This window comes from Hypomesus transpacificus, chromosome 9 (genome assembly GCF_021917145.1).
Source record: "Hypomesus transpacificus isolate Combined female chromosome 9, fHypTra1, whole genome shotgun sequence".
Taxonomy (NCBI): domain Eukaryota; kingdom Metazoa; phylum Chordata; class Actinopteri; order Osmeriformes; family Osmeridae; genus Hypomesus; species Hypomesus transpacificus.
Window position 1 is genome coordinate 7,032,061 of NC_061068.1, and position 25,338 is coordinate 7,057,398.

The window sequence follows — 25,338 nt, forward strand, 5'->3', positions numbered from 1 at the left end:
CACTAATCAGAATCTTTCAAATGTTGTCACAACGCATACTCACCTGCATAAATCCAGTATGACCTACCGTACAATATGTTTTCCATGTCACTATATATGCTGGTATTGACTTTTAATATTTGTATGAAGTTCGTTAGAGATCAGTTAATTGTGGTGATCCCAAATATTGTCAGAGGGTGGCGCTCTATACCCAAATATGAACCTTTCAGAGACTCGTCTTCCCAAGATTCCTTCTTGATGCAGCCATGATAAATTTACTGTTGTGTGTAATGAAATGAGCTGTACCTTTCAAACCTTGATCAAGGACAAAACATTGGATTTTTTAAACTCTTAAATTAATGTTGCTTTTCAATGAATGTTAACTGGACTACTGAACCGGTATACTTTCATCATGGACAAATGACTGAAATTGTAATCATAATGTCTTCTATTTATTATTTATTGACTATAAAAAATGTTTTTAAGTGAATATTGTTTTACCTGCTGCAGTGAAACTGAGCACACCCTATAAGAATTCTAGGGGTGCAAAGACCAATGGCTTACAACAGTTTGGAACTTTTATATCAAATGAAAGTTAATAATGAAAATGATACTAACAAACTGAAATAACAGAGCGTAGGTCACGTCACTTCGTGTGTTGTTGTGGGCAATTACACACTTGCAACCGTTGTTTTTTGTGATTTGAGAATCGACAGTAGTTTTAGGGTATGCTACACAACCTAGCTTTCTAAAAAGGTCTGCAACACAAAAATAGTTCTCAAAAAGTTTCAAATCGTCTAATCTGATAGGCAACTCAAAAAATATATACATATTTGAATAGCAAATATGTCAGCAATTCCAGATCCCTCTCTTTGGAAAAGTGAAGAAAATAAGAAATAGTATCATTTGTAATTAGTTAGCTTTGACATTTCCCTTCACGACAATCCTCTAATGTAGACCCTTAGTGTTAAACGAATGAATAATTACATCCTCATAAGACCGACAGCCTGACATTATTCGGGTTAAAGCATTTCAACGCTGAAGACTTGGACTTCTATTTCTGTGAAGATCTGCAATGAATGTTGTTTACCCAGCAGGTGGATATGACGTCACGGACTTGGAACATCAGAAAATAACAATTTTCTAAATCCGCGATTGCATTTTCTTTCAAGATTGATTAAATGTAATAACATTAGAAGGAGCTCGCTCTCATATTCGCGACAGCAGGTGGTGTGAAACTGTTGAATCTTTTCCTCGAAACGGTGCTCTTCGTGAATGCAGCAGAGATTTCAGCTCGCAGTTAAAGTTAGTCCCCATGCGGAGTAATATTGTTAGTATTTACTGTGTGATTGTTGCATGCTTTCTTGGTACACAAGATCGCTTGTACAGTTCATTATCTGTAGCACAGAATTTTGTCCACTGCGTGCACCTTCAATTGTCGATTCCGGTAAGTTTACAATATGATGGTGTCGCTCATTGTATTGTTATTAGCCTACTATTCCAGCTTTACACTCATGGAGTTTGTCTTTGTTTGCCACAGTTTTTGATATTGTTTCTATTGTGAAATAAACAAATAAACAACACCTGTACTAAGAGAAGGCACAGATTAATGTTTGAAGGCTTGTTTTTAGAGCACCCGTGCTGATTGCGGTTCATATAGGTAAGCTAGTGATAGGTAGGCACAGCATTTTACACTTGGATGAAAGTTTTCTGTAGTTGTTTTGGCTTTTCTTTAAATGATAGTGAGCTCGTGAGCTAAATATGCTTTAGAAGGAAGTTCAAGTCACACTTTGAAGACCTAGGGCATAACGCATTGAATTTCACAATTGAATTGAGGTTACCTGTTAGTCCGAGGAAGTTTGTACCGTGATATCTCTGGACCAATATCTGGGATAAGCTACTTTCCCCCACGTGCTACAACTTTCCAAAAACTCAGTTGAACGGACTTTTTAGGCAATGGAGAGATCTCGTACTATAGCCTACCTTTTGTGATTAGCCAACAAATATGTTTCTTTTACAGTCTTTTATTTTATTACCCATATTGTAGGAATTATAATTTGATATTCTTTAGCTGTCTGACCCATAGCCACCGTAACGGCTTTATTGTGATACTTATGGGCTACAGCCAGCCTAACTGTACCTGATTTCAAATGGATATATTGTTGTAATGGGCTTTTACATTGGAGAACAGTTTTGTCTGTGGCTATAAGAAATCATAATGTAACAATTAGGCCATGTTAAGTAATAATTGAAAGTTCTTCATCAGTTTCTTGGATATGTTGTAAACTGTTATTAAACTAAATGTTATCAAGTAAATATAATTGACTTTTATATGTGTCTATTATTATTATTACTAGTATTACCGTTGTGGTTGGAAATGTAGACATTTCAAGTGCAAGGTAGGCTACTATGTGAAATAAACTATACATTCATAGTCTTAGTTTGAACTACAAATTAAACCTTGTGAGATAAAGTAGGCCTATCTGTAATTACTGGTTAATATTACTGTATGGAGAACATTACTAAAGTTTTATACAGTATCTTACATTAATAAAATATATTATTTATTTATTACACATTTACGCCTAATTTAGACGACAGGCTTCAATTTTAAGTTGAAAAGCTTGTCATGTATTTTCCTGCAAATTAGACAGTCAAGTATGAATACCAGATACAATCATCTAAACCACGTTGCAAACAGATTGGAGATTGTACTTTGAGAAGTTTATAGATACTCTCTTTGTTGTTTACCGTGAAGGAACACCACCAGCACATATCAAATAGTTAAATATTAATTTTGTTACAGTAAAAAGAGAGACTCAATCTGCTGCTGGCACCACATGGACTAAAATCCCTGGACTATTTCATCCCTGAAATAAAAAGCAACTGCAGCTTTAACATCCATGGCTGGCAGAGCTCCCTCCTCCTTGGTCTTTGGATTAGTCATTGTCTGAGGAAAAAAAACACTTTGTGGAAGAAGTAAAGTAAACAGCCTCCAACAAGCGAACCTTGACAACCCAGATTAAGGAAAACATTGGAGATCAAACAGTGCTGCTGCTGGGCTGTTGTCATGAGCTGCCTGAGAGAGAGCTGCAGACTATTTGAACAGGCACTGGGGTTTGTGTGCTCACTTATGCAGAAATGGACCTTCGCAAATGCTGACCCAGGTTTAAAAGCTGAGGGTGAACTTTCTTTGCAACTTTCCAGGCCTGGTGTTTGGAATAGCCAGTACTTAGAGGGTCTAGCCTTTCTCCTCCTGCTGATTCTTCAACCCGTGCCTAGCATGACAGGAACTTAGACTGTTTTAGACTGTTAAAATTACAGTTAGCCAAGCCCAGCACAACTGTAAATATCAGATGAAAAAATAAGTATGGTTTTTGTCCTGTTAAAGTATTATTACATGGCTACCTCAAATAGTTTTTAGTCTTATTTCATTTAAAAAGTAATTCTTTCCAATTTGAGGTCTTCATTACACTCCTCTGAGAGTATAGATTTAGTCCAAATGAATGAGAAAGAAATCACCCCTGTGGACCAGCTAACTCTTCTATGAGGGCTCAGTATTTTAACTCGCTCTGAAATATATTGTGCTATGCACAGGGCTGGTAAACTGACTGTACACCCTTGCGAGGAGCTGAATGATAAGGAGAGTTATTTTTGTCACAATGTCGGAATGAGGTTTTACACAAGTATGCAGATTAGATTTTGAGTGTAGTTGCTTTCACGCTCGGGGGTATCCAGTTGTGTTATACTGTACTTAACTTATTTTATGCGGCATGAAAAGTAATGCAACTTTCGGATAATTTATAAATAACACATTTCTTGACATTTTACTTTTTGAAAATGGGAACGGCTGGGGTCACACAGGATTTTAACAAACTAAGACATTTTATGAGACTACATCAGAGTTTTTTGTGATGGCATTAATGAAACAGATAACAAAGGGAAGCAGAAGCAATACTTGCAGGGTAAAGGTTAGTGTGTCCCACCCCCTGTGGTGTGCTCAGGCAGCTGGTCTCTCTCTGTGCCGTGCCCTGGCACACTGTGCTTGCCATGCCAGGGAGGAAGGCCATTGGCCAGTGAGTGGATTGCTTCAGGTGAGCTCTGAGCTTGTCTGCCGTATCCATGGAGACTGCACACGCTCAGGACAGCCATTAACTTATCCAGCCATTAATTACTGTCTTCCTCTGTCATCTGTCCTTAATAAATGGAGGGATGGCGACAAAATGTCAGAGACAACGAGAAAAAAGAAAGTCTGCATTTTCACTCTCCTTTGTAAAGATTTTTTTTGTGTGACCACAGACTTTTTGTTATTATAGTATTATTATTATTATATTATTATTATATTATTATTTTATAATCCTTTGTTTTTTTAAAGACAGGTTTATTTTTCAAAGTATATTTTTTCATTTTAAGCAATGAGTTTAGAAAATCATACTTGATACAGTACTTGTGTCAAGTATGCTTGAGAATGCTGTATACAGCACTGGACGATATGTACTTACATATAGGGCGGAGCATGTTTTAATAGAAGTGAAAACAGTGCCCTTTGTTACTCTATCTACAGAACCTTTATGTAACTGCAAAGTAGGCTAATTACTATATGATTTTCCACAGATATGACGTCACTTCAGATAGATTGCTAGAATGTACGATTAAGAATGAAAGGGCAGTAGATGAGTGTAACATATTCATTGTGTCTATGATTTGACTCAGCTCGGTAATGTATTGTAGGTTTGCATTGAGATGTGAAAACTTTGTGTGGGAGTGGAAAGTGAAGTCACTGAGAGACATCTCACAACAAAGCCATTATCTACTCAGAAAGAAAATGCATACACAAATGTCTCATATTCAAATACATTAGCATTTAGCATTTTCACACATTCGGCACATTAAACCCCCAAACTGCTTAAGTGTGAGAATATATGCTACTTGGTGTTGGATTGACATTCTTTGATATTTGTTAAATGCAATTGCAGGTCTTGGCTTTGATCAAAGGTATCAAAATAGAAGAAAAAATGTCAGCAGCATTATCATTCAGCTATAGAGTGCTACTCTTGGTTGGAGGAAGTTCCATAGTTACACTTTTCTGGTCAGACAGTTGTAGAGGTCCACCAGTGGGATGCTGGTCCCCTAAAATGGGACTAACAGAACATATTGTATTATCTTCCATGTCCCACCCATATAGGCGGCTGAGTCCTTCTGATTGGATTAGAGGTCATATTAGACGCCAGATTGGCTTGGTTGGTCACAGATCTCTTTTGGCCAGCTGTGGTTTTGACAGCTTAAAGGGATCAATCTGATGGACAGACTTCTCTGTCGTCCAGGAATCCACTGTCACGATACATGTAGAGAAAAGAGCAAACACAGCTCAAAGGAACCCCCCAGAATTACCATCGGCAGTCTCAACTGTTGAAGGTGTTTCAGTAGGGATTAAATCTACTCGTTATTACTCATAAGTATTTCTTGAAAGATGAACCCCTTTTGTTTAAAGGTTGTGGTTAAGTTTTGTGGTTTGTCAGTGTAAAAATCTACCATTTACTTTCTAGAGGTCTCAAAAGATAGATCGTAAACTCCTATGGAAATGTTGGGTGTGTTGCAGGTAAGCAGCACCCAGTTTAAAGCAGACATCAGGGGCTCTACCATATGCTGCAATCTGTTTCCAGTTGCCAGAGGAGACCTCCACACCTGTTTCTCTCAACTATCCAGTCTGTAAGTCAGTTTGTTTGTGTATACAAGGTCTCTCACCTTGGCTTTTAGTTCAGAAAAGCTTTTACTGCATCTTCGCAATGTTACTGGAAGAAAAAAGGCTGAGAAAAAGGTTTTTTATTGTAAAAGTAATTGGAAAAGACAGACAGTAAGTCCGAAGGCATACCTCTCTAGAAACCCCATCCGTGGCATGTTTGGTGTGTTCTCAGTAGGCAGCCCCACCCTTACAAGAAACACAACATGGCAGGGCCTGCTCTTCCATCATCTCTGCTGGGTGGAAAGTTGCTGTGCTTTGATCATGTTTTGGGGCGCTTCGCTCCAGCTTAGCCCTGCCGCGTGCCATGTGATAAGCCATCACACCACTCATCTGAACTGGCAGCACTGTGGGCTTGAGGACAGGCAGGGGAGAGCCACGGAGACAGAGAGAGCGGCAATGCAAATTTTGTTGACAGGTTGTTAATGCAGTCTTTCTTTCTCGCTTTGAATTAAACAATGTTATTCTCCCTTTGCACTCTCTTCTAAAGAAACAGGCATATTTCATTTGAACCACTCTTGCAGTAGGTGGAACAATACTATTCCCATGCTGTTTAGCACTCTTGTAAAGTAATATGGGTTCAATTAGAGCTGCATATTAATGACCTCATAAACACATGTGTTTTAATGATGTAACCAAGTATTGCTCAAACACATTTTAAGTGCAATAAATTGGTGGATTTCTGCTTTGAAGTTGTATCTCTGTTTTTGTGTTTGTACATAAAGTTTTACTCTGAACCTTGATTATAGAAGTGGGTTCCTAATTGACTGGTTGTTGCTTGTTGATTTTGATATATATTTACCAGCTGGATGGTAATTTGTCAGTGGTAATTATCCAAGACACAGTGTTCTTGGGGCAGGCCAGCCAGTCAGTCAGTCAGTCTTGTGATGAGCGTGGAGTTGAGATGAATAAGTGCAGGTTGTTGTTTTAGCTACAGCTTCCCCTTAACGGAGGCAAAATAGCACAGAGGGATAATTGGTTTAATAGCCAACACTGGCCATATTCACTGGCCATATTTACCTGGATTGTTTTGAAAAACTAGCTCTAATAATTAAATGTCTGATTTGAACCACCCGTCTGACCTCATGCCATGTTGGGAAGGTCAGTGTGGGAAGCTGTATCCTAGCTAATCTGGCTCTATGCGGAAACTGTGTGAGTAATGATTGACTGACAGTCTCCTCCAATAAGTTGATTAGGCACAGCTTCATCTTGATTACCTGACTTCAATAGTAAGACCAAGTTAGTTTTCAAGTATCGCTGGATGAGACTATATTGCATATGATGCCTTTGTTCAGACAGTATTTCTTGGATCGGGAATATCAAGTAGAGGGAAAGCAGGCTTCATTGATGTGAAATCTTTCAGCTGTGGTTTTTCTAGATGGTGAAGGTACCTTCCCTTTCCTAATGACTCCGATGACCTGTGAATGAGGTGAATCAGGGGGGATTCTTTCTGCTCACTCTCACTTTCTGTGTCTCTCTGGATCTCTCTCTCTCTTTCTATCTCTCACTCTCTCTCCAATTGTACCTATCTCTCTCTCTCTCTTTCTCTCACTCGCTCACACACTTGTTTGTGCTGCTGTTGTTTGATAGCCCAGTCTCCCAGTAGATCTTCTGACATTGTTGTTGTTTGCCTCTGTTGGTTGGAGCGTGTGACTTGTATTTGCCCAGGCTCCTTGGAGGGACTTTGTTTTTGTTCATAGTGTTGTCTACAGGGTGGGGCTCCATTCCCAAACCACCCAGAAGAATATGGTAATTTTCACAGGTGCTATTTTTTGTTTATCAGTTTGCTAAACAGATTTGCCAGGGTTGATTTGTGATGGCGAAGTAGATCATTTAGATAACTACTTGTTATTGTCCTTTGAAAGAAGAAAATGTATTATTGTTATAGATGATAATGCTTACTAAATTTTAAGCAATGATGAGTGCAACCATACCCATGTTTCTTTCAATAGAAGCTGAAAAATAATCAGCATCCTGATTTCTTTCGATCTAGATTGTGACACTGACTGGTGACATCAAAGCCAAAGTTAATGCACATGGTCTCCACTAGTAGAGAGAGTTACATGGATAAGTTTCCTGTGTTGCCATGGTGCTCTTCATAGCTGGAGCGGAGTTTAGTCTCACAATTGTTCAAAGTTCTAGGGTAAATGCGTTGTTTGATAAATAAGCTTGTGAGTTATTGGGTATTAGTCTAAAAGCCTTTTCATGTTGTGAATGAGAGCATGATGTCCTTGCTTTTAATGTGTTGACCAATCAATGTTTCAGTTAAAAGACAACTCATAGTTAAAATTGTGTAAATCAATCTTTACAGAGTATATTTGAGTTAGGATTGTGAGTGCATTTCTGTGTAGACGTACTTTATATACATGTAAGCGATGATTGAAGAGCTAATTCAAAGACTTTTAATCACCCCACCAAGCTCCTGCAGTGTCATCTTTTTTGTAAATGCCTCATAAAATGAATAGATGAGTAGCCTCTTTTTAGAACATAATGGCTGGCTTAGTAAGAAGAAATGGGTAGTAGATTAGTATCCTTGCGTTTTCCATCTATCTATTCACTTGTCTCCATAATGCTCAGACTTGAAAGAGCCGGTGGGACACAGAGCAGTTCCAGAGGATCCACACGTGGACACGTTTAAGGAAACTGGAGATGATAGAATTTGACTATTGTTTGCAAAAAGTCTTTCAGAGCTGAGCAGAAGCTTCAGCAGAGATACTGACTCATGTGTGCACTTCTCACCTTGGCACCAGGAACCAGTTAAGCCACTGTATTAATGCATGCTCTGCAGCCAATATATAGTATTTCTTTTTGTTTGTGTTTATTTGATCTCCGCTTTCTTTGTTTGTGAGTCTACACACCCTGCCACCCTGCTGCCTGTTATTCCACCTAATGAGACCATGCTATGTGAAGTCAAGTGTTCAGGTTTTCGCCAGTCAATTCTCATCAGGTGATGTTCCAACTGAAACATTGAAAGCTGTTGTCCAAAGTTTTATTGTTCGTTCTTGATCTGAGTTTTAGTTAGTCCTTAATGTTTACTGTTTTATTTATGACCTGTGAATTAGAGGCACGATACCGTACCTGGGAATTGATCAACTGAAAATAGACCAGTCAATGGCACAACCGGACGGTGTGTACCAGTTCCTTTTCTCATCTGTTTATTGTTTTGTACACTTAGACCTATCTGAAAATGCCGTTAGTTGAAAGTATTCACCTTTTCTGGATGTTAGGCTAAACCTTTTTAGGATTCAGTGTTTTATCATCTTAATGATTTACATGGAGTTTGTCCCCTTAGATTTAGTTTGTTTGGAGCCATCCTTGGAACCATGCCAATTTAATGTTCTGCTTTCTAACGCGTTAGTCGAGTAGGGAATATGGTTCTCTTCGGGCCTGAAGCTTGGTCTCTTAACATGTCCCCCTTCAATTCATTCACATCACTCTGACAATTAGTGAGTTCGACCATCCCCAAATGGCTCACGTAATTAAAGAGTTGGCATTATAATTACAACATGTTTATTGTCTGTTTATGGGTGGTGTGCTGTGCTGTATGTAAGTGTTGTGAGATTTCTTTGGTGTAATGAATTGAGGGTTGTTACTTGTGGTAAATGTGATTTCATGTGGTGTTAACATCTCGAAAACTCCTTTATCAGCCCTTTGACAGTTGCACTGTTTGTTGCATGTACGGTGCAATTTGGCTGACAGCGGCAACTGGCAGCCGAAATAACCAAATTATTTAGTCATGGGTTTTTAACGGGCACAACGGCAAATGGATGTTAAGTAAATGATGCAATTTATTTCCTTCCTCCTCATTGCCAGACTGGCTGCCGCGGGACCTCTGCCAGCTTTAAATAAGTGGTACCCAGATGGCATTCACATGACGCCCACTTGGTTACAAAATCGTCCCGGGGAATAACTAGGCTGCCACAACAACCAATAGGTCAATTGAGTAGGAAAGCCTGTTGCTTCTGCATTTTGCATATGCAAATGCGCTAATGTTGTGTCATTTCTGTAAATTCTGGGGGACGGTTGTTTCTCAAGGGTCCCTAAATGAATTGGAAAGGAGCCCGGGTAATGAGTTGGGCTGGAGAGGGAGAGCGGGAGTGAGAGAGTGAGAGAGTTAGAGGGAGTGAGAGAGAAAGAGCAAGAGAGGGAAGACATCCTCCGCCCCTGCTCACTTCCTCTGAGCTAATGCCTGGCTTCCTGGTTCCTCTTCCTCCTCCTACTCTGAGCTGAGACAAGAGAGGATGGGCCTTTGATGAGCAGGCTGATGTAATGGGATAGTCCATTGGGCTCTCGGATAAAGTCAATTCTATACCATCTTCAAAAAAGAAGTTCTATTTTTAGAATACCTTCTATGCCGGTTTTGGTCTGTCGCTCTCACATTCCCTCTCTTTCCCCCATTCTTTCACTTTCTCTCTCTCTTCCCACTGTCTTTACCTCCTCTCTCTCTCTCTCTCTCTCTCTCTCTCTCTCTCTCACACTCTCTCTCTCTCTCTCTTTCTCTGTCTCGGTGCCACTCTTTTATACCCGCTCTCATCAGCTGCAGCTGTGGTGTTCTCTCACTCTCGATTTCTCCTCTTGGAGAAGTGTTGAACTGTGTCGTCTGCAGCCACTAACAGCCTACAGCTGCTGCTTCTGCAGGCTGCAGAGGAAGGACAATGTGGAACTGATTATCCAACAGAAATAAATAAACAATGCACCAAAGAAACAATACCTTCACTTACACACAGCTTAAGCAAATCAGGAAAATGTGTTTCCAGTTCGATAAGCCCTTTTTGTTCAGAAAAACTGAGTGACCGCTTTACATTTGTAAGTTCATAAAAAAACTAAACATTCACTGTATATAGGCCCACTCATACATTGTATTTCTGTTTAATAGATGAAAAGCCTCACAATATGAATACATGCTCAAACTATTTCTTGTTTTGTTGTGACATCAATTTCCACACATCTCGGGGGGGTGTTTGTGTCTGTGTATGAAGTACACACCAGATGTTCTGTGCAGACTGAGTTATGCTCTTTGTGGCGGAGGAAGGTCAAACTGTCAGTAGGTGAAAGGTTAAACCTTGAAAACAAGAGAATGCAAAAAACACAGCACATCTTAGAGAAGATTTCACAGGGTGGGCTTGAATGTTAAATCCAAGCCTTGTTTTCCATTCTCTTGCGCTTAATTGAGAGGCTGTGGAGAAAAAAATTGTATGGACCATTTTCTATTAGTTGACTGGTTAGTCAGACTTCATAAGTTGCGGGTGTGAATTGGCATGTAATGTCCCAGAGTTACACTGTTGTTCTGTAGTTAAACCCCATATTTCTCTTCATAATTCTGTGCTAAGGAAACTGTGCTGTGCTAACTGACAAGTCTTCTGTAATGCTTTTTAAAGTTAGTTACCTGCAGCTATTTCTGTTATTGTATTGTTTTTCCCTTCCAGTCACCTTTGTAATTGTTCCTAAGTCGGAAGCTGCTATTAGTATTAGTAGAAATGGTAATGCTCTGGGTTTCATCTCCTGAGAATGGCTCTCTATCACACTCACATTCTTTTAAAAGGGAAAAGGAAGATGAATTTTACCCATAAAGGCTGTATCACAAGGGCTTTTTATCCTAAATGACTCTAGGGATTGTTATCTGTGGAAGTGTGTCCTGCCACCGTCGTGTTCAATCAAGTGTCCACTTAGCTGTGACTGGGAGTAATTGTTCCCAAGTGGGCCACACACTGACCTGTTAATGTCTGCGTTGACCCTCTAACCTTGTCAGCACGTCTTAGGGAGGAGTTTAAATCATGTGGATCTCCTCCTTGCCTTTGCGCTGCCGGGTCAAGTGGGCATGGGTGCTGAAAGACCACTCTCTTATAATTGTCCCCAGCAGTGTGGGTCAGTCAGGGGTGCTCTGGGAGACGCTCTTATTTGATGAGCTACTAGGAGTGGTGTGACTTAATGGGTCAAAGCATTGATCCGATACCATGCCTCCACTCACACCTTCACAACGTGGTGCGTTACCTGCTGTCTGGCCTGGCTCCCCTCTGAGGCCAACTCTGTTAGTGGTATTGGATAAATCGTGTAGGTTCGGAAAGCAAAGCGGCGAGTCCTGTAAGCATCCGCTGTACCTGTGCAGTAGGGCCATTCTCTGTGTCAGGGATATGCCTTCAGTATCCCTTTGTCCTTGACATGCTGGACATGGCGCCAGGGTGGCCGGTCTCCATCCAGGGGTAAATGTGGGTAAACAGCAGCCTTTTCTTTGGGTCTCGTTCACCACTGATGGACAACTCTGTTCGTTCCACCATGTAGGCTAGTGTCTGCAAACTTGACACACACATCAGTGGCAATCGACCACCTAGTTTGAAGTAGCTGAATGTGTGGTTTCTTTGAAACATAAGTATTTTAATTTGTGCAAAAGGGAAGAATGAAAACCACGTTTCCACAGTTGTAGGGTGTTGTTTAGTGGTCAGTTGGAATTCAAATTGCCGCAAGCGTAGAGATAGTTTTCTTGATGTAGCAAGCTACTTAATGGTGAAGGAATGTCTGTCATTCACTGGATCTTACAGTATCTGGGAAGTGATTTTCCAAAGTCAGTAGATAACCACCTATTCAAGGTCCCCTTTTGCATGGAGGTCAGCTCTCTCCAGTCTTCTCAATAGCTGCAGAGTGCCTTCAGTGAGGATCTCAAAGATCCACATTATGTTGGAGGAACACTCCTTTTGAGCAGAACGGGGCCACAATGGAGCGGTCTTAAATTCAGGGGGGGGAAGCCGTCTGTTGGGATCAACATATTTTGTCGTAGCAATGACAGTCATGCAGGCGAGTAATCAGAGGGGTCTTATCTGGGACTGTTCAGAGGCTGATGGCGGGCCCAGGAATGTGGTTTGACTGTGGAAACAACGTTGCGTTAATGGGGTTAGCCAAATTCCACACTCATGAATTATGAGGAGTTGGGATGGCGGGCCTGTGGTTTGTTGTGTCTGGTTTGAGGCCTACGCTACTCTACACAGGGAAAGAGTTATAGATTTGGTCGTTTGACATGCTCTCGCATAGAGAAGCCCAATTAACATGGCTGATCTTCCTGCTCTACTGGTAGAGAGACAAAGCCACATTATACACTCCTGCCATACACACGTGTCAGAGCCCAGAAATATACAGTACACACATGCTCACGCATACACACAAACCCACACATAAGGATATTCCCAATATCCATACATTATCTGGGCTTGCCATGTTACAAAAACAAGCCAATTTCAATCTTTCATTTGCACTGACTGGACTCATTCATATTCAGAAGTGATAAAATGTTTTACACTTGATGAATATAACTTTTGCACGCAACAGGTATTTAAATAATCAAATTATAGTCGTAGCTATGAAACACAGTTTCAAAATTACGGTATGTGTTTGTTGGCCATTGAACATGCTATGATTTGGTGGTTTTGACATTGAGGTGACTTGATATGTATTGAGGCCAAAAGATGACAACAGGAATCAGTGTGTCATACTCTAGTGCAATAGAAATACTTGTCAACAGTCACGTTTAAATTGCTTATTATGTCATTCCTGTCTATAAGGGTACTTCCCCCACCTTTCTCACTTCCTGTTTGTACATGTCTTTCTTTTCCCCTGTCCCCCATCCCTTTCTTCTCAGGCAAGACACGTGTTATCTGTGAACCATTGATGGTCTGATCCCCGAAGAGCCGAATTGTCACTGAAAGAATGGAATGCCAGTCTTTCCTGTACGAATGAGAACGGTATGTAGACAATCTGACTTGAGCCCTCTAGTCATTCTCATTTCATATGTGTGCTCTGACTCTTGTGAACTGACACTGAAGCACTCTGAGATTTAGCTTATTAGGCTAATTTGCATATTGCCATAATTAGGTTGAAATGGATCCCAACAGAGTTACTCAAAGACCTTTTCATCATTTCTTCCTGTTGTATGAAATTGCCTTGAACCATGAAACAACAAATAGCATGAAAAAAAAGGATGTATAGGAATACATCAAACAACAAATAATATTCTTGAATGAAAGGTTTAGACCAAAAACTGTTTGTAACATTAACCTACATTAACATGAACAAGACTGGCACCTCTCCTATTTTTTTTTTTTACTATTCTGTAACCAACCAGAAATACAGCATCCCAAGAAGGCAGACTAGCCACTACAGAGAGCTGCTTTGTGTGAGACGCTCCTTTGTTTTTCCAGATCTTTGGCATGCTCTAGTCTCCTGTCCCTTTCCTCAGTTAGCTGTGGGTACTCTGATTGGCTGAATACTTTCTGCACTCTAGGCTGGCTGGATGCCAGCAGTGCTGCCAGTGGCTGCCTTGCCCCTGATCAGAAGTGAACGTGACATTTGTGCGGAGGTAATGGAATCTGTGTGCAATTAAATCTCCGACTGTGAAGAAGAGTCTATCTCCTCCCTCCCACCCTGTCCCGTCAGCAGGGGGGGCGGCCGTGATGATGAAACTGTCCCAGCAGGCCTCTCGCCACTACCCCTCTCTCCCAATCCCAGTGTCAGGTTACATTTTTTTTTCGCTTCGCCACGCTAGCCGTGCATCTATCCGGCAATTAATTACAGCAAATGTCAATTAAAAATCTCCCCAAATATTGTATGAGAATTAAATTTCAATTAAAGAAATTACATTAGGGCAAGACAACATTAACATTGGTTTAATGAATTCTGCTGAAGGTGACAGTTGTTATTTTGTGTAGGAGCATTGTAGCCCTGTTCAGGATGTTTTGATATTTTTGAAACTGAATATAGATGGGGGGGGGGTGGAGGGACAGGCAGTGAGAGTGAGATAGAGAGGGAGAGATAAGAGTCTGGTTTCGGGAAGAGAAGAAAGCAAGAGCAGACACATGCATGAGTGAGAAGGGGGTCACGTCTCTCTCCTCGTCTGCTGATGTGCTGCTACACTTAACGCCTCATTTGTTGGCTCTGTGGCCAGTGGCTTGAGTCAGTGATCTGTTACCATAAAAGGAATTTCTCTCACACTGCTGATGGTGCACTTGCTCATGGGTAATATAACTGGCCAACCCCCTATGACAATGTCCATACCTAATGGTAATGTGTATCCTCATCAGGATGGATCATAGTCATAAAATGATGTCTTTTGTGCTTAAGCTGGATGAGCCGGACACAAGCAGGGGGAGGGTATGCACATTTCCCCTTGGGAAGATGACTTCCCTGCTCAGTGTGTTTTGTCCTTGGAGGGTGGACCCCTGGACAGAGAGGGAGGATGTCCAGGTCAGGGGTGGTCTGAGGCTCCTCCCAGCCTTTGGCCCTCACACCCTGCCTGCCTGCTGCCTCAGGACAGGCCGCCCTGGGAAGCCAGACCCCCAACACAGGCTGCAGCCTCCACCCTCTCACACGGGGTCAAGCAAAAGTACAGTTTAAACAGTTAGTGTTGGTCATACTCTGCTTAACTCTGACCCAACCTTGCTAGGATGCAACTGGCTATGACAGATTCTATGGCGGTACAAGTGAAGTTCAGCATTTAGCTCTGCAGCTATTTGTCACAATGCGTGATTAATGTGAATGCAAGTGGATTATGTTGTTGTTTTAGAAAACTGGAGGCTTATCCTCCTTCTTTTCTCTGTAAAGCTGAAGGTTACTTTGAACAAACAGTAAACAGGACCTCCTCTTTCCCTCACTGCCCGGAGAAAGGGATGGGTCATGAAGAAGGTCAATGGGTCCTGCTTTACGCACTAACATCCTTTGGAATAAACACACCCCTATTCCCCACTGTTCCGTTTGTAATCCAACAATTACAGATGGCTCTGCCTAGTTCTGTTAAAGAGAGGTGAGGGCTTGCTCAGGGAGCGAGAGATATCAGAGAGACGGAGAGATATCCGAGAGAGTGAGAGATATCAGAGAGGGAGGAAGGGAGAGAGGAAAAGAAGCCAACTGCCGTAGTATCATTCTAATGGGACATTAGATCAGTTTGACAGATTGATGCGGAACATTGTTTTAATTGTATAATTATCTGTGGTTAGCCCGTGCGTGTTGTGATGGGGTGAAGGCCAGGAAAGAACACATTTTGGCCTTTATGTGCTTATTTTGTATCCACATAGGAAATGAACAACAAGTAAGAATCCTCAGGATATGGCCCCCACTATTGCCCCCCCCCCCACGCACACACACTAACACCCCCTTAGGCAGGCAGAGGCGTGCTCAATGAGACGTTGCCCTTTAAGTATTGTGTCCGCCCAGCGAGTCTCCTCCTAGGCGTGGACTGGATGCCCTGTGCGCCTGTAGCCACCTGACCACCATGGCAGAATCCAACACGCATTTAACAGCAGCTCAACATACGGTCCACTTAACAGTGCAGTGCCAAGGAGTGGGGGGGGGGGGGGGGTCATCGGATCAGTAGCCCGGCTTAATCGACGTTCAAGGGATTTCGGATAAGACGTCAAAGTATGAGTGTTTAGGTCTAGATGGCGCTAAATCTCTGAGTTTTTATGCATCGCTGTATGTTTTCCTGTGAACCTTCGTTCCCGATAGATGAGTCAAGTACTGGCCTTTAGTGCTGGTTAGACGTAATGCTGTCTGTCCTTTGCTTATGAGGTCCACTTCTTCACACCCATACAGGTGATGATGTCTATGTACTCGTTTACAACAACGCTGATGTCAGGAGTTCTACGTCTGAATCATCAATGAGGGACTGATTTAACACATTTGTCTTCCACAGTTTTTAGCAAACACACACACAACTGCACACTCGCCTTCAGACAACTCATTTAAGTCTCCACTTTTGCCAGATCAGTAACGGGATGATTTTCCAAGCCTATTGGGCAACACTGTATGTCCAGACAGGGCAGTGATTGGCTGCAGTCTGTAGCTGCATGCATCTCGGATCATCCCAGTAAAATAACCCAGTGGAGCCCTGGAGGAAGAGGTGGACTAGGACAGCCAGGAAAGAGGGTCTGAATATACTGTGTCTTCGTTTTTTTTTAAAGGGCTTGAATACAACAATATTGTATCCATGTCTTTGCCATCAGAATACATTGTCTTGTGTATCTACATCCAACAACTCCTTATGAATGCATCTGACCGGCTATTTCATCATGAAAAATCAGGCATCCCTATAACACCTCTTCAGATAATGAGATCATCACACATCTCTCTTGTCTGGGTAGTGACAGAAAGCAATTTGTGTACAGTGAGCTTGTCATGTCTCAGTTGTTGCCTCTGTCACGCTCTGTTGTTCAGCTCCACCTCCTCTGATAAAGCTGAGGGGATTAGCAGGTAACAAGGCACCCGGGCCTCAGCACCTAGCTCACTGCACCGGCACGTTTGGCCTCGAGTGTGTCGGCGCTGCTTCATAAACGGTGGGAGGTGCACCTAATGGTGACTTCCCGGCTTTATCGCCGCCTCTGCCTGTATAATGCAGTAATTAAGGGTGACAGGAAGGGCTCGGAGTCCGCGACAGAGCCAAGGCAGCTGGTGCAGCAGGAGACTAGGAAGCACCGCTGCCGAGGCGAAACTGCAGAGAGAAGCAAATTAAAGCTCATATCTGCCATCTCCCTCGCCTCTTTGCACTTTCCTGTTTGGACTTGAAGGTGATTGGAGCCAAGGCAGTGACAGTTGACGGAAGTTGTGTGAGGAGAGAGTATTTATTTACAGTGAGATGCTGTGATGCTTGTTCAGGATGCGGTCTCACGCAGGATGTGCCCCCCCCCCCCCCCCCCCCCCCCCCCCTACATCTCTACTATTCCCCAGGTTTGATCGTCTCACACAAAAGAGTGCGAGGCGGGTGCTGGGGGGGCCCTGTGCAGGCAGCCAGGCAGGCCAGATTGTGTTGTGTAAGAGGCGGGGGCTGGGCCCAGACTGACCCCAGCACAGCTACCTCAGCATGGCTTCCTCTCCAGCCTCTAGTCCTGAGATCAAGGTTAGCACAGGTCACTGGGAAGGGGAGTGGGAAGCAGTAAGTGTGTGTGCGTCCATGTGTGTGGCTGTGCGTGGGTGTGACTTTGTCCTGCCGGGAAGGGAAGGGGTGTCGGCGGTGTGTAAATCCCAGTAATTACACTCTATGCCGTAGTTGCTGTGTAATTATCAGTGCCGTCACCCTGTTATACAGTACTCCTCTCACTGAAAAGCTACTCTCGAATGTGTACTGTTGGCTGGATTTGCCCCAGTCACTGGTGGTGTAACAGACAGACGTGTACCACATCATAGATCAGGCGGCGTTGGCCATGTTTCACACAAGCACCTCCACATCCCCATGCACGTCGACTCTAAGAATGCTGCTCCCGGTCTGTGTGTGACAGCAGAGGGTGAGGTAAGCATTTCTCCACGTCTGGTGAAAAGGTGAGCCCCGCTGACGCCTGCTCTCTGCTGTCGTGTCTGTACTAGTCCGCCAAACTTTCAAAGGCAGCTCTTTTACGAGCTGCCTCGCAGCCTCGGTGGCGTGGACACCAGGACCTAAACTCAGGAGAACCTGCCACATAAAAACACATCTGTTAGGAGTGTGTAAAGTGATAAAACAGCCAGTCTCCAGGCAGTTTTGTGTTAATACACAGGAAGATAAATGCTGCACCGCCTTAGCAACTGTGTTGAGGGGAAAACATATTTTTGCATCCATAACTTTGCACTGTCTCTATGAAATTAGTTTTCACGCACTTTAAATTTGATCATTTTATTGGCAGTTATCTTTTGATGTCATTCTCAGGGTTACTGACTGGTTTCCTTTTCTCCCTTTGAAACTCACTACAAAGTACAATGACTCTTTAATGACATTTTGTCTTGCGCATGTTTGCCAGTTCTTCTCAGAACCAGAATCAGATACAGTTGAGATAATTGTGACTGGGGAACTGTATTGGGTTTACCTTGGATAGCACTGTAGTCTCAACAACAGCTCATAACAATGATCTAGACACAGAATAAGGGAACCAGTTCCAGTTCCAAAGAGTCAGAACCCAGAATTTGTGTACATGCTCAGGTCATAGATGAGTTCTGAGTGGAATCTACTGTGTTAAGCCTCAAGAGAGAATGCATATGTGAGAGGGTAGTGTTTAATTACACTGGTCAGTTCTAGTTTTTCCACAGCAGCTGACCTAGAAAGAGAGGACCATTGTAAATGTAGGCTACTGTGGACACTCCTCCTCTTCCACTCTTCATGGCATGGTCATGTCGCTCTTCAGGAGGAGAAGAACATGCTTGGTGCTTCCATATACCTTGTCCACTTCCTGGACAGTTTGGGTTCCTTAAGCCTTCTTAGTTGTTAATATACACTTGAATCTTCCACAAACCTACATAAATAAATCCGACACTATGTGGGCTTCTGACGTGTATCAGATGCCTACAAAGGAGACCACATGTACTATACTGTAAAGTGTGCCATTTTGACAGTATGTGCCAATGCCAATGTCTCTCTGATGTGGGTTCTTGGTCTGTGAACAAAGTGGCAGTGCAGAGTGTGTGCCGACCATGGCCAACATCTGTTGTGTACCTCAACCAAGTGGTATCACAGAGTACAATCAGCTCATAACAGAAATCTGCAAAGTTGATTTATTTACCATGACAGTCTATTGACCCTCAATACATGTTATATCTCTGCTTTGTTACGAAGAAAGCCCCAATTGGTGAGTCATAGCGCATGTTATTACAGCATTATTAAAAGGCAAAAGCCGTAGAGGAATTTTTCTTGCTTAGAATAACTGGAGCAGAGATTGGTAAAAAGCAGATAATATATGTGTGAGATTGATCAGTGAGTAGCGACCCCATTATCTCCTGAGATGTTAATTACACTGTGCTCAGCTTGCTTGTCAAAAGCCAGATAATTGAAGAAGGTAAAAGACATTTTATTTATGCTTACACTTTGAGCTGGCGGCATATATACCTCCCTCGCACACTCTCCTCTCTCTTCTCCCTTTTTAGCTCCCATTTATTTATTGTCCAGTAATATTAGACTGTCAAAGAGGATCACTTTGCAGAGGTATTATTCACAATCATCACCTCTGTGAGATGCCTCTGTGTGTGTGGGGGTCCTCTCAGGTTGCTGCTGAGCTCACTGTGTCCCAGGGAGTCTGGGCCCGTGAGCTTGTGGGCCAGTACCAGTATGCATCAGTACAGGGACCATTCACAAGCTTACTGCTCAGTTGTAACACATCCCAAAGTCAAGAAAGATGTTGAAGAGGTGTCATTCAAACGAACGCTGCCGTCCTCAAGATGAGCAGCATTTCACTGAGCAAAGCCGCAAAGCAGTGTGGGGGTTTCCTGTTGATGGCTATTCAAGTGTTCCCATTTCAGATGGTCTGGTTTGAGACAGCCGTACATGGATCAACACAAGCATGGACTGTGGTCAGGCAGAAGGTGGAGAGCTTTGTTTCTCAGGGCCTTACTAACTTCCTCTTGTTTTCTTCATAGTTTTTGTTCAAAAACGGTCCTTTCAAATACACTGACGTGAGAGATAGTGAATGCCAATTGAAAGAATTTAGAAAAAAAAAAAAAAAAAAAAATAGTCAATTTTATTTCAATATTTGCCTGCATAAACCACACTCACCCCATTGCTTTGACTCTGTTTTTATAACAAATACTACCCTACGAAGGTGACTTTCTTTAAACTCCCAAAAGTGTATTTATTTGTCACATAGACTTCTGGCACTTAGAAGTGCATAGACGATTTCAACGTTCTTTCCTGTGGTGTATGCAGTGCTCTACTCAGGTGTGTGCACACGACAAACAGAAACACTCACTTGTGTTCTTTCAGAGACCAGCGCGTGTACTCACCACATCCTCCAACTGACCCGATGCATCATCCAACCCTCAGAGACTGCCAACTAATGCCACTGTACATGCTTTCCTGTGTAACAGCTGAATGCACTATTCATAGAGCGTCTATCGTGATTGAATGTATCCATTATTGCTCTTTTCAGATTAGGATACATGTATAAATAAAGAACATCACTGACGCATGAGAGCACCACCTTAGCACTTTGTCAGCATTTTGGAATTTCCCTATTGTAGCCACGTAATGTGATTAGCGTGGAGCTGAAGGTGTTCATCTCTGATGCTGCTGTCGCTCTCTGCTCCCCCTTTTGTGTTGTCATGGTAACAGGGGGTGGAAGGTGGTGGGGCTGTAGGGCTGGCCCTGGGGGGGAGTGGCCTAGCAGTGGCCATCCACCTCAGGGCTATTGGACAGATGCTGTCTGTGTATGATTTAGTGCATCACCTGGTGGACAGTGTTAGGAATGCTCACATCACCTGGTGGACAGTGTTAGGAATGCTCACATTAGAGGGGAGCGGTATAGGGGGAACCAGAGGAGCACCACTGAAACCAGAATACAGAACTCTTGCTCTACAACAGAGGGCTCACAGGGCTCCCAACACATCTACCGAGCGCAATGGCCTGGACCACACCAGATGTTCTGACTCTCAGACGTTAGGCTTTACTGTCCGTCCGGTGAGGAAATGACACAGTGTAAAGAAGAGGATCCCTTCCCCAACAAGAGACCCAGGCCTGGCCACAGGTCAATCCTGTCTCTGACATCCCTCTGGAGAGGGCATGGGGTCAGGAGGGGAGAGGGCCTTATGCACCTTCACATACTTTAGTCGTTCGTTTAACAAATGAAATTGGTCAAACCGACAGTAACGAGCTAAAGCCCTCAACACGTTCCCATTGAAACCCATGCACGATATACATCCAGTGCCTGTTGTTTAGTCAACAGAGAAAGACCTTTGAAATGCAGTGGGCAGTATTTCTCTGTCGCAGTGCGGCCCTATCTGTGTTGAGGTCTGTACTTTAATGGGCTTTATTGATCTAAACAACATCAGGGGTTGCGGTGATGTTATTAAGGCAGAGATAACTTCAGTGTAATTCCACTCAAACAATATATTAGCGTTTTATTGGTCTAAATAACTTTGCCTTTTAGACAGTAATGCACCAGTAAGTCACCCAGGCTCTTTATGTCTTCAGGATCTTAATAAAGCATTTCCTCTGGACATCCTGCTGTGGAGAGAGTGAAAAACGACAGGTTAAAAGGCATGCTGGGAAGTTTCCATGCTATCAACGTAAATTATCGCTTTTGAATACATAAATACGCCGTGCGCGGAGCTGAGAATGGCATGTATGCAGTTGTGCGTACAGCACATGCATGCAGGCCATGCTCATGTGTGTTTGTGATTAGTAGAGTCATAGGCCTTATACATTCTCCAGTTCATGCTTGTTAATGTTGGAATATTGATATTGCAATGTTAGTGTGTTCATGGAGGAAGTCCATTGCGTACTGATTTAATAATTTATTTGAAACTATTGTGCTTTGAGCAGATATTAAAGATAATCAGAATACAAATTAGGAATATTGTTAGTTTTAGTTATCGATTTAATGGCTCAGTAGTTCACTACAAACTTTTTAAAGGACAGTTGCAATATTTCTTATTTCAAGGGCACACTATATCCAATATTTATAGGAAATAACGATCCCATTTATCTAGAAGCATATTTTCAGGGGAATTTTAATTTGCAGCTATTTAAAGCCTGGGTTTTGGTAATGAATTATTTTGTCATCTTGCCTCTGATGAGATTCATCTTTAATAACTGTAACAATTATTTTATTAAAAAGAGAAGCCATGCATTATGGCTATCTTGCCAAGGTCTCGGGCTGGAAAGAATTCTCATTAAGAGCTTTATATTACCCCGTAGTGCTTTCATTTGGATGTCCCGCTGAAATTACATTACGTGTCAACAATGCTTGTGTTAAAAGTAAGCAGTCATATTTACAGAGGCCAGCTTTTTTCATTCACAGGCTGACACTTGGGAGATGTATTAAAAGAGATACCAACGCTCTATGTCTGATTAAAGTCATTTTAATAGGAAAACTCTCCTAAAATGTTGACTTTTAATATAATGTGAGGAATAGAGTTTTCTTCCTTTGACTTAGATATAAATCTAATTTTAAAAGTCTTGTGTAAGTTTTGATTGTTTAGGATTGCTTCATGAGTAATTTTCTTAGACAAAAAACTTCCTGCCCCATAGATTTATGTTCTGTCCAAGCTGAATATTTTTTGTCTCTTTATGATGGATCAATCCATGCATTATCAATCAAAATCCCTGTCTTTTGATGTCATTGCAGTTACTGTGCTCCTCTTGCTAATGGCTTCAGGCCAGTGTTAATGACATGGTTGTAATTGTTTGTCAGTCTGGTAATGTGTGATTTCCTATCACCATGTGATGTTGGACGTACTTACAATAAAGAAGGGATCTTGTCGGAAAGACGAAGTGTGGTGATTTGTCACCAGCCAAATGTCTTCATTCTCACAGCATGTGTGTGTCTTACACCATCATGTCTTTGTGATCTAGAGTATGTCTGAGAAAACAGGAAGCTTAGAAGTAAACTGGTAGATGTGTACACACATGAAACAAATTTGTCCCAGACGACAGCAGTTTGCATGAGGGAAACCGGCTCCTTGGGGAATGACAACTTGGTTGTCTGGTGGGCCTTTTAGATGCAGGCTTTGTGACAAGTGACACATGCACACATTAACTGAGCAATCTTGCATAGTTCTCATATGGCACTCGAGTGTATTCATAACGGTTAGGTGACGCTTCCTATCTGAAACTGTTGCATATGGGATTGAACATAGCTTTGGATAAAAGTGTTTGTATATGAACACACCGGAGAGCTCTGTTCAGTAAAGAAAGACGGAAGTGAAATTGCCATGGGCTTTAGGTGGAATTATCGCTTCCTTAAAATGGTCATTACTAGCAAGAACATTTCAACATTTTAAGAAAATATTAGTATACTAAATACTAATAATAATTTTCAATACTAAAATTATTTACAAATGTAATGGGTGTTCTGATTCCATACAGTTGTATATGTACAGTTACAATCCACCACAGCACATGCACTGTGTAATACTTTCACTTTGTCTTTCACTCCATTCTTGTGGTGACTGTGTGCATGGCCTGCCTTTCTCTTTGACCTGCCTCCAGATTGTTTATATGAAAGAAGCTAGATGCCTTCAATCTAATACTGTACATTCAACCAGCCGAACAAAAGGAAGGTGTGATGAACTTCTCTCCAGAGGGAGCTACTTATTGTCACACTTGGCCTTCTGTCTTCCCCCCATATCACTTCATGTCTTCATTGGTTATTCTCAGTCTGTTTGTGCACACATGGGTAGTGTAATCAGCTAAATGTAGCTGCTGCTTTTCTTATTATTACCTGGGTGCTTAACACTGATTTTTTTTCCTTCAAGGACAAATGGTGTAAGAGAAGGCTGATCCCGTGTGAGGTCCCTGAGCTCTCAGTGAGCAGCAGATCCCTTTTCAGCGCCAGCTGTTCTCTCAGATACACCGGGCAGCACTGAAATTCTCTTAATATAATTCTAGGGGCTCAGGAGAATAGCGCAAAACAAGCGTGCCAGCGAGGGGAGCGCTGAATTTTTTATCAGCGGGCCTCGACTCGCTGAGTTAGTGGGCAGCGCTCTCATTCATGAGCAGATGTTCAGTGCAGTTGCACTCTGCAGTTAATGTGAACTTATTGGCCTCTCTGCCATCGGCTGCAAGGACGTTGGCAGCGACCTGGCATCAGAGAATTACTCCTGTTAAAAAGTGCAGGCCGGGAAAGTGTTGCCCTGGCCTTTTTTAGCCACTTCCCAGCCCAGGAGCTGGAGCCCAAGCAGGGGAAGCCACTGACAGCCCATCCGTCTTTGAGCAGACAGTGATGAAACACTGGCCACTGTTTGCTGGGGGAATAGCAGGAACATTCCTGAAGACAATTTCCACAAGTTTACCATTAATATCTACACACTAAACATGAAACCACACCACTTGGCAAGCGATCGAATCTGCATGAAAGGTTAGAACAGTAAGGGGAAAAGCCCCTGTTAATAACAAGCTGGTAGGTGGGATGCTTGTTTCAATACCCTTGAAAGAGAAAATTCATTGGATGTCGGCAGCTGGGAGGAGGTAACGGTGGAGCCCTGGTTGGTCCATGGTTGAGGCCAGCTGGTGCTGCGGTCAGCCTGGTGAGGCTGGATCCTCTCCTCAGCCTGGTGCTGCTGGCATCTGTCGACCAAAGCCTCTCATACTAGCTTTGATGTGGCTCTACAGATCTGTAATACTTTCCTACAAACTAAGCAGTCTCATTAAAGGATTATGTAAAGGCCTATTAACATATCATGGATGTGTACGTGACTGAGTGTTTAGTAGGTAACATTCTGTTCCCCATGGGTGAAGTGTGAAAGTCATTGCAGTAAAGTTCTGGATGTGGGACTTTAATAGTGGGAATAACAAGCACTTGTTTCTAATGCACATGTCTCATTCTCACTTTCTAATTGGTCGTTTTCAGGTTGGGTTTATGAGAGCAAAACTAATTAGTGTTTCTAAATTCAGCAGAAAAAAAAGTCAGTTGGGTTGATTGTTCTGGTTTCCTCTCCAGTGTTAGGCACTCAACAATAAAATAAGACTTTAATCATTTTTGAACTGCTTGTATTTTTAAACTCGGTTGAATGTCACTCCTGGTCTCTTGGCATTTTGTTTGGCAAGATCAGGGAACAAGTGGTTGCCCTCTCGACGTGTTCCCTTTGTGAGTCGTGGAAAGTTTAGGATGGGGCCGGTGGAAAAAACAATGCATTGTGTTTTAGGTGGGGTTGTTTCTGCTTTGATTGGGAACGTCCTGCTGACAGGGGCA

General features: G+C 42.4%; 1 protein-coding gene across 6 annotated transcripts in view; it reads left to right on the forward strand.

The window, feature by feature from the left end:
• The first annotated feature begins 903 nt into the window (after nt 1–903).
• foxp1b (forkhead box P1b) overlaps nt 904–25,338 on the forward strand; it is a 129,551-nt gene continuing 105,116 nt past the window's right edge. For 2 of the 6 annotated variants that reach the window (XM_047025653.1, XM_047025651.1), the window contains exons 1-2: nt 904–1,426; nt 13,347–13,449. The gene's annotated coding sequence lies outside the window, so the exon portion shown is untranslated. Of the gene's footprint in view, nt 1,427–5,578; nt 5,689–13,346; nt 13,450–25,338 lie in introns of all 6 variants that reach the window. The other 4 variants (XM_047025648.1, XM_047025647.1, XM_047025649.1 and 1 more) reach the window with 3 other exon arrangements.